Genomic DNA, 14577 nt, shown 5'->3' on the forward strand with positions numbered 1-14577 from the left:
TTCAATAAATAATTATTATTCATTTCATTCAATGAATTAAATAACATTGTTGACCTGAAACAGACTGCCAGATATTTCTCCAGCAAAGATGAGTTTATACCGGATCAGTATAAAATTGCAGTTCAAGGTCTGCAACCATGATGAGCTACGGGTAAGTCCCTTCAACACTGGGGAACGAGGTGGCTTTTACACGTAGAGAGGAAAACGTTGGGGGGGCTGTAGAAAACCAAGAGTCCATGGCCTTTCCTTGTCAGAAAAGCAGTCTTTCTTCTTCATGTTGAGCTCTACTATCCTCACAGAGTGTGAGAGCGCCCCCTTCTGGTCTCCCTACTCTTTTTCACTGGCTTTCAGTTTATTAATTTTTTTATATGTATAGTAGAAACTGCACTCTCATCTGCTAGGAGTATAAATCGGAACCCTGGTTTTCAGAAAGTAGCTCGATAGTATATAACATGGGTCTCAAAAATGCTCATACTGTATATATTTCATTTTTAGGGTCCTAAAGAAATAATCCAAAGTAGAGACAGATTTACGCTCCACAGAGTTGTTCATCACAGCACTATAGCAGAATATGGGAAATAGTTTAAGCACTCAAGAACACGGAAATTTTAAACAAGTGATGAAAAATCCACAGGAAGAAAATTTAGATACCCATTATTTACATATTTACAAAGGTTTTTAATCATATAAAGAAATATGTATCATACCATTTAAATTTTTTTAAATGTCAGATATAAAATTGTATATCCAGGTTAATTTCAGTCACATGTGACAATAGACAAAGGCACCAAAACACTAATAGTGTTTATTGTCATGCTTTTATGATGTGAGGGGTGAGAGGGGAATTTTTTTTATCATGTGAACGTTTCTGTACACATTCCACCTTTACAAAAGGCGCAAAGAAGTGTTATTTGCTTTAAAGCTCCCCCAAACCAAAAACAATAGTCTTGGGCATGTGACTGCGGATTCCCAACATTGCAACTGGAACTGAATTTGAAAGAGGAGTTACGTGTGAAGGAGGCCCTAGACAAGGCTACAAGCCCAGGGACTGGGAATATACGGCAGGTCTCTGAGCACAGGATAAAGCAGGAAAATTAATCTCCTTGCCCTGTCAACACCTCTCTGCACGATTTCCACATCCCTCTTTACCCCTGGCTTCCTCTCTTCCCTTCTTAGGTGCCCTTGGAGTATCGGGCACCAACTAATCTGGTTGCTATCTGGTTCCATAAGCATGAAGTCACTAGTCACTGCAGTTGCTAACCTTTAACACACCCTGCAAAGAGTTCAGGGTGGAGATCAGAAAAGAAGAACTTTGTGTTCTGGGAAAAACTGGCGGAACAGACCTTCAAATAGTAAGGTATTTTCAGGAGATTTTATGAGCCCAGCTTCTTGCATCTTCTCATATCTAGGCAAGCTCTAAAATCATTCATGGAGACATCTTCTCCTTGTGACTAGCAGAAAAAACCAGGCACACTTCTGCCAAAAAGTGTGCCTGGCTGCAAGTATTCTTTTCATCAGAATCTCGTTGGTACTGACCTCTTCCCACCTTATCACGTCAGAACACTTCCGTAGAACTCTGAGAGGCGGACTCCCAGGCTATAACCATCATTTTGGCCCAAACAAAGCTTAACTCACATCTCTCACATTGCGCATTTTTTTCCTAGTCAAGGCAGGAGAGCGTAAGTAACCCACTCCACTATGTGCTTGACTTAATGTCACTTCTTTTACTAAAAAGAGAGTTCCAGAGGATAGGCAGAGAAATTTACACCCAACAGTGGCATTTCAAGATCTACAGTGAGTGGCTGGTGAGAGGAATGCGACCATTAGACCCTGTTTTGAAGGAGTTGTGCATTCAGCCTCCTTAAATGCAAATACAACCTAAGCTTTGTATCTGTAGCTTTAAATATTCTTTCTCCTTTTCCTGTGGCCAACAAGAAAGTTTTACTCCCCAGCATAATCAGTTGATCTCAAACCTGATCCTTCAGACTCATTCAAATGTGGAGTACATCTCCCTTAACGGAAATATAGCTGTGTCCGTTTTCCTCCATCCCCACCCCATTTCAGACTCCTCCTTACAGCATTAGACCTGAGGTCTGTGAACCAAATCAAACTTGTCCACAGCAAAATTCTCTCTCATCTGCTGTCTAGATGAGAGTAAGAAAGATAGGTGAGGCTTTCCAAGAAGATCCCCAATATCTCAGAATATTTGAGGTGCTGGGGATCTGACAACATCTGATAACCAGGGAGGCCGGTATTCTGATAACCAGGAATGCTACAGATGAACCGTGCCTCTGGGGCCTGGCAGTCCTTGGCTCAGATGCCTGAAGGGCACCCAAGGAAGTCCCAGACCTCTGATACAAGAAAGAGGATATTTCCTCCCAGTTGTGCTAAGATGCTGGCCCTCTGCAAAATTCTACACCAAGGATATCTGAAGAGCAAAGCTCATAATGATATCCATTTTCGTAAAACATTATTAACATTTTGAAAAAAAAAAAGTATATTTTCCAACCTTTTTTCTTTTCCATTTGTATTCATTTTTGTTGTTGTTATTTAGTCATTAAGTCTTTTCCAACTCTTGGCAACCCCATGGACTCCAGTATGCCAGGCTTCCCTGTCCTTCATTAGTATTAAATAAATATTTTAATTTTATTAAACATAAATAATAATAAAATCTTTATTGTTCTAACAGTGAAGATTTAATTCCAGTTACAATTTCATTTCTTCTTATATATCCAAATATTTGTCTCTGATGCATTTTCCAGCCTGTTTTTTTAATTGCCACCTGGAGACAAATTCAGACTCATAAGATTCTTATTATTCAAGATATCTTTCCCATTACTTGCTGTTTCTCTTATATTCACAAGTCTTGAAAACTAAACTGTCTGCTAACTTTTCAAAGATATGTATCTGTTTTATCTCTTAAAGAGATTGAATTGTCAGATTTTTAACTTCAATCGGAAAATCTTTATTGGAAACTTAGAACTCTTTTCCCTCTCTCATTATGTCATTATTGAGTTATGATCACTTTCATTTGCGTAGGTTCTGTTAGCAAACTTGAAACTTTATTTCCTTAGAAAATAGGTCATAAAAGAATCTTCACTGAATCCATCTATTTCGCTAACATTCAAAAATTAACATGTTGCAATCTGGCATTTTAAATGTTAGCTTCAACCTATTTTGCTAAGCCAGCAAACATTGATCTTCTTGTAAGGGAATATAAACTATGCATCCTTCTTCACTTAATAATTTTAATAATAGCTCTTAATTTAAAAATCTTTCCCTGCCCTTATTTAGACTTGATTGCCTGAAACCTATTAGACATTCTCCTCTTATACCTTATAGTTCTATCATGAAATCTAATTTACCAACAAATTCCTCTCTGTTAAATTTGGATTAACTTATTTCGAAGCATCTCCTTCATTTAAAAAAAAAAAAAAGCCTTACTTTTTGGTAATATTTAGTATATGGAAAATGTAGGATGCATTGTTTCAGATACTTTAGCCTTAACTACGTATATTCGTTTTACCCTTAAATATTATCAACCTCAATTCTTATCCATCTCTATTAGTTTCCAATGCTTGTAATGAGTTTGTTACATTACCATCCAATACCAATTAATCTATTTTAAATGAAGAACCATGGTTTAGCAAGCTTGTGTGAAGTAAAAGTCGCTCAGTAGCGTCCGACTCTTTGCAACCCCATAAACTATACAGTCCATGGTATTCTCCAAGCAAGAATACTGTGAGTGGGTAGCTGTTCCCTTCTCCAGGGTATCTCCCCAACCCAGAGATCAAACCCAGGTCTCCCACATTGCAGGGGAATTCTTTACCAGCTGAGCTACCAGGGAAGCCTTGTGTACTTCACATAAAATAACATAGGCTGTAGAACAGCCAGGATTTGAACCTATGGATCTGATTCCAGCACCCATGAAAGAGCCAAGAGTATTACTAGGAAGATAAACCATACATGACAAGTGAAAAATCCTTTTTTTTTTTTTTCTTTGACCAAATGGTCCATACGTGTGCTCAGTATGCTGCTGCTAAGTCACTTCAGTCGTGTCCGACTCTGTGTGACCCCATAGATGGCAGCCCACCAGGCTCCCCCATCCCTGGGATTCTCCAGGCAAGAACACTGGAGTGGGTTGCCATTTCCTTCTCCAATGCATGAAAGTGAAAAGGGAAAGTGAAGTCGCTCGGTCGAGTCCGACTCTTTGAGACCCCATGGACTGCAGCCTTCCAGGCTCCTCCATCCATGGGATTTTCCAGGCAAGAGTACTGGAGTGGGGTGCCATTGCCTTCTCCAGTGCTCAGTATGGTGGAGGGTTATTTTGTAAAAGCTCCACCATCTCATTCCTGGTTAAGAACCAAGGATTTAGGAAGAGAGAGTAAGAGGTTTGTCAGAAGGTCAGTAGGGAGTTATATTCTCCTGGATTTGAACATGACCAAGGCATAGTTAGGCTATGGATCTCTGGAAGTGGGAGGGCTATAAGTAAAGGACTTCAGCCAAACATCTGTCAGAGCTGTGGAAAGGACATTCCCCCGAGTAACTACACCATGGGCTAAGATAGTCCCCTTCACCCTCCCCACAAAACCCCATCACTTTCCTATGTTTCCTCCTCTTCAAAACAGATCAGCTTCACATATTTAAAACATCTGTATGAAAAATTAAAAGGAAAAACTTATGATAAAATCTGAAAGTGAAAAAAAAAAGTTGAACATACAAAATAATAGACATGAAACTCAGATAACTAAACCCTAATCACAAGTTTCTTGAGTCAACAGTATGTTCGAAACACATACAGATCTCTGTTCTTTTCATCTTCAAGGACAATTTTACCTGAAATCATTCAAGGTGGCCCTGTCCAAAAAAAAAATCTCAGTTCTTTCCAGAATCCAGTTTGGCCTTTGCTTTTTTTTTAAGGGGAAGAACATGTGGGTTGTTGTGTTTGGGTTTTTGGGTATGAGGAGCCAGGATCTTAGTTCCCTGACCAAGGATGGAACCTATGCCCCCCACCATAGAAGCACAGAATCTTAACCACTAGACCATCAGGGAAGTTCCCAGAATCCTGTTCTTAATCTTTTAAATATGTCCCATACAGCCCCTGTCTCTTCCAACCAGAAGAGACAGGGACTATCTTGTCATGCTATCTTCTTTCATCCACTCAACCCCCTAACTGAAGCTTCTTCTTGTCAAATGTCCTGTTTCTCTTAATGAAAGTGGTGGATGCTTTCCCCCCAAAACAATGTTCATATGCATGCATCTTTACTTATAATTTTAGTAAGTTTGCATATTCCTTGAATCTTATCCATAGACTTCTTAGAAACCCATGAGCCCTAAATCAAGAATCCATCTCAGAACCTCCCACATTTCCCCGGTTCTAGTCTGAAGAAACCATACAGTCCCCAGCTCATGTGAAAGCAGAGAAGATTATCCACAAGTTCTATGTCATCCACTGATCATCTCAACTCTTCTGTCCTACAACAAATTGCTAGCAAAAGTTTAAACCTTTATATTAATAATGTTACCATTTTTGAACCATTTAGCCATACAACAGTCAAAAAGAGAGGGAAGAAATAATTTACAGGAGCAAAGACCTGCTAAAAGGTTGGAACACTGTGTTTGCAAGACAGAAAATTGTCTAGACAGAAGCAGAGCTGAGAATGATAAAGGTCAAGGCTGGACAAGAAGGGCAGTCCCACACATGGAGGACCCTGATGGATAAGGGGAGAAGCCCAAGTGTTATCTATCCTGTAATAACTTTCCACAGGAAAACCTTTGAGGAGAGTGATGGCTAAGGAAGATGGATGCAGTTTTAGTGAGTGGGATGGGCTGCAAGGAGGAGGGTCTGGAGGCAGTGAAGTTCCAGCAGGAAGCAATGGCAGTTGGAAAAGCCCAAGGGAAGGGGGACCTGAACAATGGCAGGAAGAACTTCTCTTATCACATGGCAGAAGAACACAGAAAATCAATAGGACTCAGTGACAACTGGAACCAGGGCTCAGAAGGGAGGCAGCAGGGGAAGAAAAAAAATAAGCTACAAGTATATTGTACAACATGGGGAAGACAGTCAATATTTTATAATAAACTATAAGTGGAGCATAACCTGTAAAACTTGTGAATCACTATATTGTATACCTGTAACTTAGATAATATTGTACATCAACTAAACTTCAATTTTTAAAAGACAGTGAGAACTTCCTTGGTGATCCAGTAGTTGAGAATCCGCCTGTTGATGGGGGAACATGGGTTTGATTGTTGCTCAAGGAAGGTCCCAAGTGCAGCAGAGCAACTAAGCCTGTGCCCCATGAGCCTAGAGCCCGTGTGCTGCAACAAGAGAGCAGCCATTAAAACAGCAATGAAGACCCAAGAAAGCCCAAAGAAAATAAAATTTTTAAATATATATATATAAAGTCAAAGACAGTGAAAAAATTTTGGGCCTCATTAATTTAGAAGATATCACTTAAGAATAAAACAAAACACATTGATTGAATTTATAAACAGAGAGCGTTCAACTAGAAATTAGGATACACTTCCAAAGCAGTTATAATATCTCTTTCTCTGAATGTGTTTCGATAAAGCATAGATGTTTCAGCAGGTTTTTAAGAACACTTATTGATTGAATAAGCTCTCTGAATTTTTTTTTTTCATTTTTCATTCCGTAGGTCTATGAGTCTAAAGCCATTCATGCAGGCTGTTCAAACCTACAGATGAAAAGTGAAAAAAATTAGCCCACCTGGATATAATAGTGCATAAACAAGAAACAAGTTATATTTAGCAACAAGCAGGCAAAGTATTCTGATAAACTGGCTTTTTCTTTCTTCAGATGTCTTATTTTATGGACACATCCCCTGTGCAGCAGTTTCCTTACAGTGACAGCTTGTGACAGGCAGAATTTACCTTCTTTCTATAGATTCCACAATGCATATTTGACCTCTTGTGAAAACTCATTTGTGGTTGGTGATGAATATCATTTTGATGGTTAGAAATAATAGCACATAATATTTATGGCTCTGTGCAAAAAGCATTACCTACAGTATCTCCTCCAAACCTTACAATAACTTTATGACATAAGTACAAGTATTATTTTTTTATTTTTATTATTATCACTTTAAAGGTGAGGAACTTGAGGTTTAGAGAGTATTAAGTAACTTGAGTAAAGTCTCAAAGTGAGGAGACAGCAGAGTGAATCCAGATGTGTCTAACTCAAAGCTTTCCTATTCGTTTGTAAACTTTTAAGTGTGACTCAACCAATACTCCTTCTAAAATTATAGTTCTTGCTGTTTCTTTATACAGTAATTGTTCAATAAATGTTTACAAGATGGGTGAATGGATGGATGGATGGGGATGTTTGATGAACATTGCCCATACAACCAGTGGGCAATGTATTTCTGCTGAAATCCAATTTCCCAAACGAAAGCACTTTTAGAGTTTCGTATGTTTACACCAGACACCCTGCTGAAGTATGTCTTCTGGCAACAAGTATAAATGCAGATGAGTTTCTCACCTCGGTCAAATGGTCCGTCAACCACTTCCTTGCTGGCTGTTCACTCGTCATGTCTAGCAGATGCTGTGTTTAGCCCACACAGGACCCTAGCTCCCCATCTCTCACTTTCGGGTGTCAGGCTCACCACATTTGGTCTGTACATGCTTTATTCAGCAGATCTTATCAAAGAAAAGCTTACAAACCACATCAGTTCATCAGGATCCTCATAGACTTATATAAAACATGCAACTGTTTTTAAAAGTGGGCAGATAATTGTTCTGCATCCAGCCTTTTCAGATAGGAAGACTATCTTGAAAAGACAGTAACAAGCATGTATTAAACATTTTCTGTATGCATTGTATACAGTGCTAAGAATGGCAACTTAATACATTTAAGTCTAGTGAATACAGATCTCTAAAATTTTATTCATAAATATAGAGATATACGCACATTACATATATAAATTGTATAAAACAAGTATATTATATAACATGTATATTTCAAATATAATGTCATCAGCAAAATAAAAACACTCGTATCACTCATGTTGAGGAGGAATAACAAAGCTCAGAGAGCTAGAGGCATCCTTACCAAGATCTGATGGTATGGAGGAAAGAAATTACTTTGCCACCTACAGATAGATGCTTGTCCTCTGTCAAAGGAGGAAATTTACTAGAGTACACACACCACTTAGAATGTCTTCCCAGACCAGACTCCTTTTCTTTGAGGTTAGGGCTAACTTAACCACAAACTTGGATTCCCCAGCAGCCCTGTTTGTACAATATGATCCACTCAACCCCAGCTGATTAGACATGAGAGTCTAGTTAAGCCAATCAGATGCTCCTGATTCTATGGCTTAAAACTTAGAAATGCCTATCAGTGGACCTTGAATATGCTCTGGCAGAGCCAGGAGTACAGAGAAAAGGAATCCACAGAGAAAGAAATGACATAGTTTGAGGAAGGTGTTTGAGAGACTGAGAAAGCAACTGCTTGATTCCCATTGGCTTTTTAACTCTTGTTTTTTCCTTCTGGAATTCCTAGCCTTCATTTTCCTGAACCATTTTATGTCCTTATAATTAATTCCACATTTTTTCTTAAACTAGCCCCACTGAGTTTCTATTACAAAGAAACTATATAGTCTTCAAAACATCTTGGTAAAATGTAGATAATAATACAAAAACCCTATAAGAGTTATATATCCTATAGTAATAATATGTATTTGAGAAAAGATCCAAAGAATAAGATATTTATCATTGTACTGATGGATAATGGATAATGATGAATTTTAAATATACTAATAGGAGATTTAATAGATTATGGTATATACTTGCAATTGAATTCTAAGCAAACATGTTTAAATGATGCATACATTGGAAAAAAATTTTAATTAACTGCTCTTCATGTATTATCCTCTTATACTTGGCATCAAGTTCATGAGGTTTAACTCAATACAAGTTTAATGTTTAAAAGCCTGACTTCTGCAAAGTTTTTCACGGTAGCCAAAATGCATTATGACTGTAATGGCCTAGTTTTTTCAGATCAAAGAGAAAACCAGTCTGATTCATAGCCATCATCTATGTGGTTCTCATGCTTAAATTCTGCTTCTCCCAACCCCCACATTTTTTTATAGGAAAAAAGAAAAATAAAGGCAGTTACTGCTGCTGTTATCTGGTTGGGAAAGTGAGCACTAATCATCTTATCTCCACCCTTAGTGAAACACAGATGTATAGACACCCTTAGGCTTCCCTCAGAGCTCAGTTGGTAAATCATCTGCCTGCAATGCAGGAGACTTGGGTTCAATTCCTGGGTTGGGAAGATCCCCTGGAGAAGGAAATGGCAACCCACTCCAGTATTCTTGCCTGGAGAATCTCATGGACAGAGGAGCCTGGCAGGCTACAGTCCACGGATCGCAAGAGTCAGACACAACTCACCCACCACCACGACCATAGACACCTCTCTCTGCCCCTCCTTGCATCACTTTCATAAAATCTCCACTTTGAGGGAATCACAAAATGAAGATAAGCTGGGAATGTCTTAGTCATAGCACTAGACAAAGAGGGATTATCAGTAAAACAAAGATTATGGACAAGGGCAAATGCAAGAAGTGATACCATAAAATGGATGAGGAAAGAAAAACTATTTGATAATCTTTAAACTTTAAAAATATCAGAAGAGAAAGTCAGCTTCAAAAAGTTGGAAAATCACTTGCAAAATAAGTTTTTAAAATGTTTTCAGTATTAATGTTTTCAGTTGGTCACAGTGAAAAGTCCACAGGCCTGAGAATCATCATGTCTTTGATTCATTTCAGGGTGGCAACCTACCAGGTAGATCATTTTACACTCGTTACAGAAACCTGCCAAACCTTAGTTTTCTTTTCTGTAATATGGATCAGATCAGATCAGATCAGATCAGTCGCTCAGTCGTGTCCGACTTTTTGCGACCCCATGAATCCCAGCACGCCAGGCCTCCCTGTCCACCACCAACTCCCGGAGTTCACTGAGACTCACGTCCATCAAGTCAGTGATGCCATCCAGCCATCTCATCCTCTATCGTCCCCTTCTCCTCCTGCCCCCAATCCCTCCCAGCATCACAGTCTTTTCCAATGAGTCAACTCTTCGCATCAGGTGGCCAAAATACTGGAGTTTCGGCTTTAGCGTCATTCCTTCCAAAGAAATCCCAGGGCTGATCTCCTTCAGAATGGACTGGTTGGATCTCCTTGCAGTCCAAGGGACTCTCAAGAGTCTTCTCCAACACCACACTTCAAAAGCATCAATTCTTCGGCGCTTAGCCTTCTTCACAGTCCAACTCTCTCATCCATACATGACCACAGGAAAAACCATAGCTGTGACTAGATGAACCTTTGTTGGCAAAGTAATATCTCTGCTTTTGAATATGCTATCTAGGTTGGTTATAACTTTCCTTCCAAGGAGTAAGTGTCTTTTAATTTCATGGCTGCAGTCACCATCTGCAGTGATTTTGGAGCCCAGAAAAATAAAGTCTGACACTGTTTCCACTGTTTCCCCATCTATTTCCCATGAAGTGGTGGGACCAGATGCCATGATCTTCATTTTCTGGATGTTGAGCTTTAAGCCAACTTTTTCACTCTCTTCTTTCACCTTCATCAAGAGGCTTTTTAGTTCCTCTTCACTTTCTGCCATAAGGTGGTGTCATCTACATATCTGAGGTTATTGATATTTCTCCCGGCAATCTTGATTCCAGCTTGTGTTTCTTCCAGTCCAGCGTTTCTCATGATGTACTCTGCATATAAGTTAAATAAACAGGGTGACAATATACAGCCTTGACGAACTCCTTTTCCTATTTGGAACCAGTCTGTTGTCCCATGTCCAGTTCTAACTGTTACTTTCTGACCTGCATACAAATTTCTCAAGAGGCAGATCAGGTGGTCTGGTATTCCCATCTCTTTCAGAATTTTCCACAGTTTATTGTGATCCACACAGCCAAAGGCTTTGGCATAGACAATAAAGCAGAAATAGATGTTTTTCTGGGACTCTCTTGCTTTTTCAATGATCCAGCGGATGTTGGCAATTTGATTTCTGGTTCCTCTGCCTTTTCTAAAACCAGCTTGAACATCAGGAAGTTCACGGTTCACATATTGCTGAAGCCTGGCTTGGAGAATTTTGAGCATTACTTTACTAGCGTGTGAGATGAGTGCAATTAATAGTATCTAAATATATAGGATAGTTATAGGGTCAAAGTACAAGATTGTTATAGAGATTAAATGAATGGATAAATATACCCAAAAATGTCTTTCTCTGTGACATTACAAAATTTGTATCATTTACATTTATTTGACATCAACCATATGGCAGACCACTATTTTTATAGTATCATAAGCCTTTTTATTGCAAATATTTTTATTGATGTCTTTAATGGCTATTACCATTGAAATAACATTGCCTACAATTTTAACAAGTTTCATAGTTCTCTGTCAATGTATCTTAAGCATTATTTTTATTATTATATTTGATTGTCATACATCTATAAATAGATCACATTGTATTCATGTTCTTATGGGACAAGACAGCATACTTCCCTTAAAAAAGCTGTTGATATCAACACAATTTTTATTTTTGTCATATCAAGCAAAAATTGGTGGGAAAGCATTTTGAGTAAAATAATCACTCATTTTCTCAGCATGGGAAAATGCAAACCAGTAAACAAGTAACTTAAAGAAGGCTGAACAAATAAATCTTTTGTTTAATAATTTATAATCATTAAAATAGTTCTTCTATGTATTCTTGCCACCTCTTCTTAATATCTTCTGCTTCTGTTAGGTCCATACCATTTCTGTCCTTTATTGAGCCCATCTTTGCATGAAATGTTCCCTTGGTATCTTTAATTTTCTTGAAGAGATCTCTAATCTTTCCCATTCTATTGTTTTCCTCTATTTCTTTGCACTGATCACCGAGGAAGGCTTTCTTATCTCTCCTTGCTATTCTTGGAACTCTGCATTCAAATGGGTGTATCTTTCCTTTTCTCCTTTGGCTTTCACTTTTATTCTTTTCACAGCTATTCATAAGGCCTCCTCAGAGAGCCGTTTTGCTTTTCTGCACTTCTTTTTCTTGGGGATGGTCTTGATCCCTGGCTCCCATACAATGTCACGAAACTCAGTCCATAGTTCATCAGGCACTCTATCAGATTTGGTCCCTTAAATCTATTCCTCACTTCCACTGTATCATCATAAGGGATTTGATTTAGGTCATACCTGAATGGTCTAGTGGTTTTCCCTACTTTCTTCAATTTCAGTCTGAATTTGGCAATAAGGAGTTCATGATCTGAGCCACAGTCAGCTCCCAATCTTGTTTTTGCTGACTATATAGAGCTTCTCCATCTTTGGCTGCAAAGAATATAATCAATCTGATTTCAGTGTTGACCATCGGGTGATGTCCAGATAATCACAATGGTGTGATCACTCACCTAGAGCCAGACATCCTGGAATGCAAAGTCAAGTGGGCCTTAGGAAGCATCACTATGAACAAAACTAGTGGAGGTGATGAAACTCAAGTTGAGCTATTTCAAATCCTAAAAATGCAGTGAAAGTGCTGCACTCAATATGCCAGCAAATTTGGAAAACTCAGCAGTGGCCACAGGACTGCAAAAGGTCAGTTTTCATTCCCATCCCAAAGAAAGGCAATGCCAAAGAATGCTCAAACTACTGCACAATTGCACTCATCTCACACGCTAGTAAAGTAATGCTCAAAATTCTCCGAGCCAGGCTTTATGTATGTGAACCATGAACTTCCATATGTTCAAGCTAGATTTAGAAAAGGCAGAGGAACCAGAGATCAAATTGCCAACATCTGTTGGGTCATCGAAGAAGCAAAAGAGTTCCAGAAAAACATCAATTTGTTTTATTGACTATGCTAAAGCCTTTGACTGTGTGGATCACAACAAACTCTGGAAAATTCTGAAAGAGATGGGAATACCAGACCACCTGAACTGCCTTCTGAGAAATCTGTATGCAGGTCAAGAAGCAACAGTTAGAACTGGACATGGAAAAACAAACTGGTTCAAAATATGTAAAGGAGTATGTCAAGGCTGTATATTGTCACCCTGCTTATTTAACTTATATTCAGAGTACATCATGAGAAACGCTGGGCTGGAGGAAGCACAAGCTGGAATCAAGATTGCCAGGAGATATATCAATAATCTCAGTTATGCAGATGCCACCACCCTTATGGCAGAAAGCAAAGAAGAACTAAAGAGCCTCTTGATGAAAGTGAAAGAGGAGAGTGAAAAAGTTGGCTTAAAGCTCAGCATTCAGAAGACAAAGATTATGGTATCTGGCCCCATCACTTCATGCAAATAGATGGGGAAACAGTGTCAGACTTTATTTTTCTGGGCTCCAAAATCACTGCAGATGGTGACTGCAGCCATGAAATTAAAAGACGCTTACTCCTTGGAAGGAAAGTCATGACCAACCTAGACAGCATATTAAAAAGCAGAGACATTACTTTGCCAACAATGGTCCATCTAGTCAAGGCTATGGTTTTTCCAGTTGTCATGTATGGATGTGAGAGTTGGACTGTAGAGAAAGCTCAGCATCGAAGCATTAATGCTTTTAAACTGTGGTATCGGAGAATATTCTTGAGATTCAAGAATATTCAAGGTAATCCAACCAGTCCATCCTAAAGGAAATCAGTCCTGAATATTCATTGGAGAGACTGATGCTGAAGCTGAAACTCCAGTACTTTGGCCACCTGATGCGAAGAGCTGACTCACTGGAAAAGACCCTGATGCTGGGAAAGATTGAAGGCAGGAGGAGTAGGGGACAACAGAGGATGAGATGGTTGATGGCATCACCAACTCAATGGACATGAGTTTGAGTAAACTCTGGGAGTTGGTGATGGACAGGGAGGCTTGGCGTGCTGCAGTCCATGGGGTCACAAAGAGTTGGACACAATTGAGCAACTGAACTGAACTGAACTGAATCATTAAAATATTGAATACGTTCCATTATAGTTAAACTTTTCATACCATTGTAACTACAAAGAAAACTTGGCTCTCCTAACCCATCCTGTACGGCCTTGTCACCAAGTCATTCTTTAACTCTTAGGTTGGGGTTGCTTCCTTCTGAATGACGCCATTATTAAAAACAATAATAAACCCAGTGCTATGAATTCATGATGGACGCTCTACTTACATAACCAAGCATGTATAACCCTGTGGGTCTTTCTCTTCCTTTGTTTTTAGGTCTTGATAGCACTGCTCTTCTGTCAAATGCAGTCACTTTGCAAAAGTGGAACTCTACAATAATTCTATTGAGCACCTAGGTATGAGACTTGTTGCTGCTATGGGGAGATGACACAGAAAAATCAAAGAAATAATGACAACATAGAAGCGATTAAAATGTTGAACAAAAGCAACTGGTTAAATGGTCGGCTATTCTTTCATTTTCAGGATGTTAGGTAGCCAATCCGTTTCACATACACACAAACAAAAAAGCTTTAAAAAGGGAAAAAAATGTTTAGAATATATTGTAACATGAGAAAACAGGTCACAAAGCATATTATAACATGATCCAATTTGGTAAAATAAAATACTTATAGTTTTTTAATATATTTTTTAAACTAGAG

The sequence above is a fragment of the Bos taurus genome, chromosome 23 (assembly GCF_002263795.3).
Source record: "Bos taurus isolate L1 Dominette 01449 registration number 42190680 breed Hereford chromosome 23, ARS-UCD2.0, whole genome shotgun sequence".
In the NCBI taxonomy this organism is placed as follows: Eukaryota; Metazoa; Chordata; class Mammalia; order Artiodactyla; family Bovidae; genus Bos; species Bos taurus.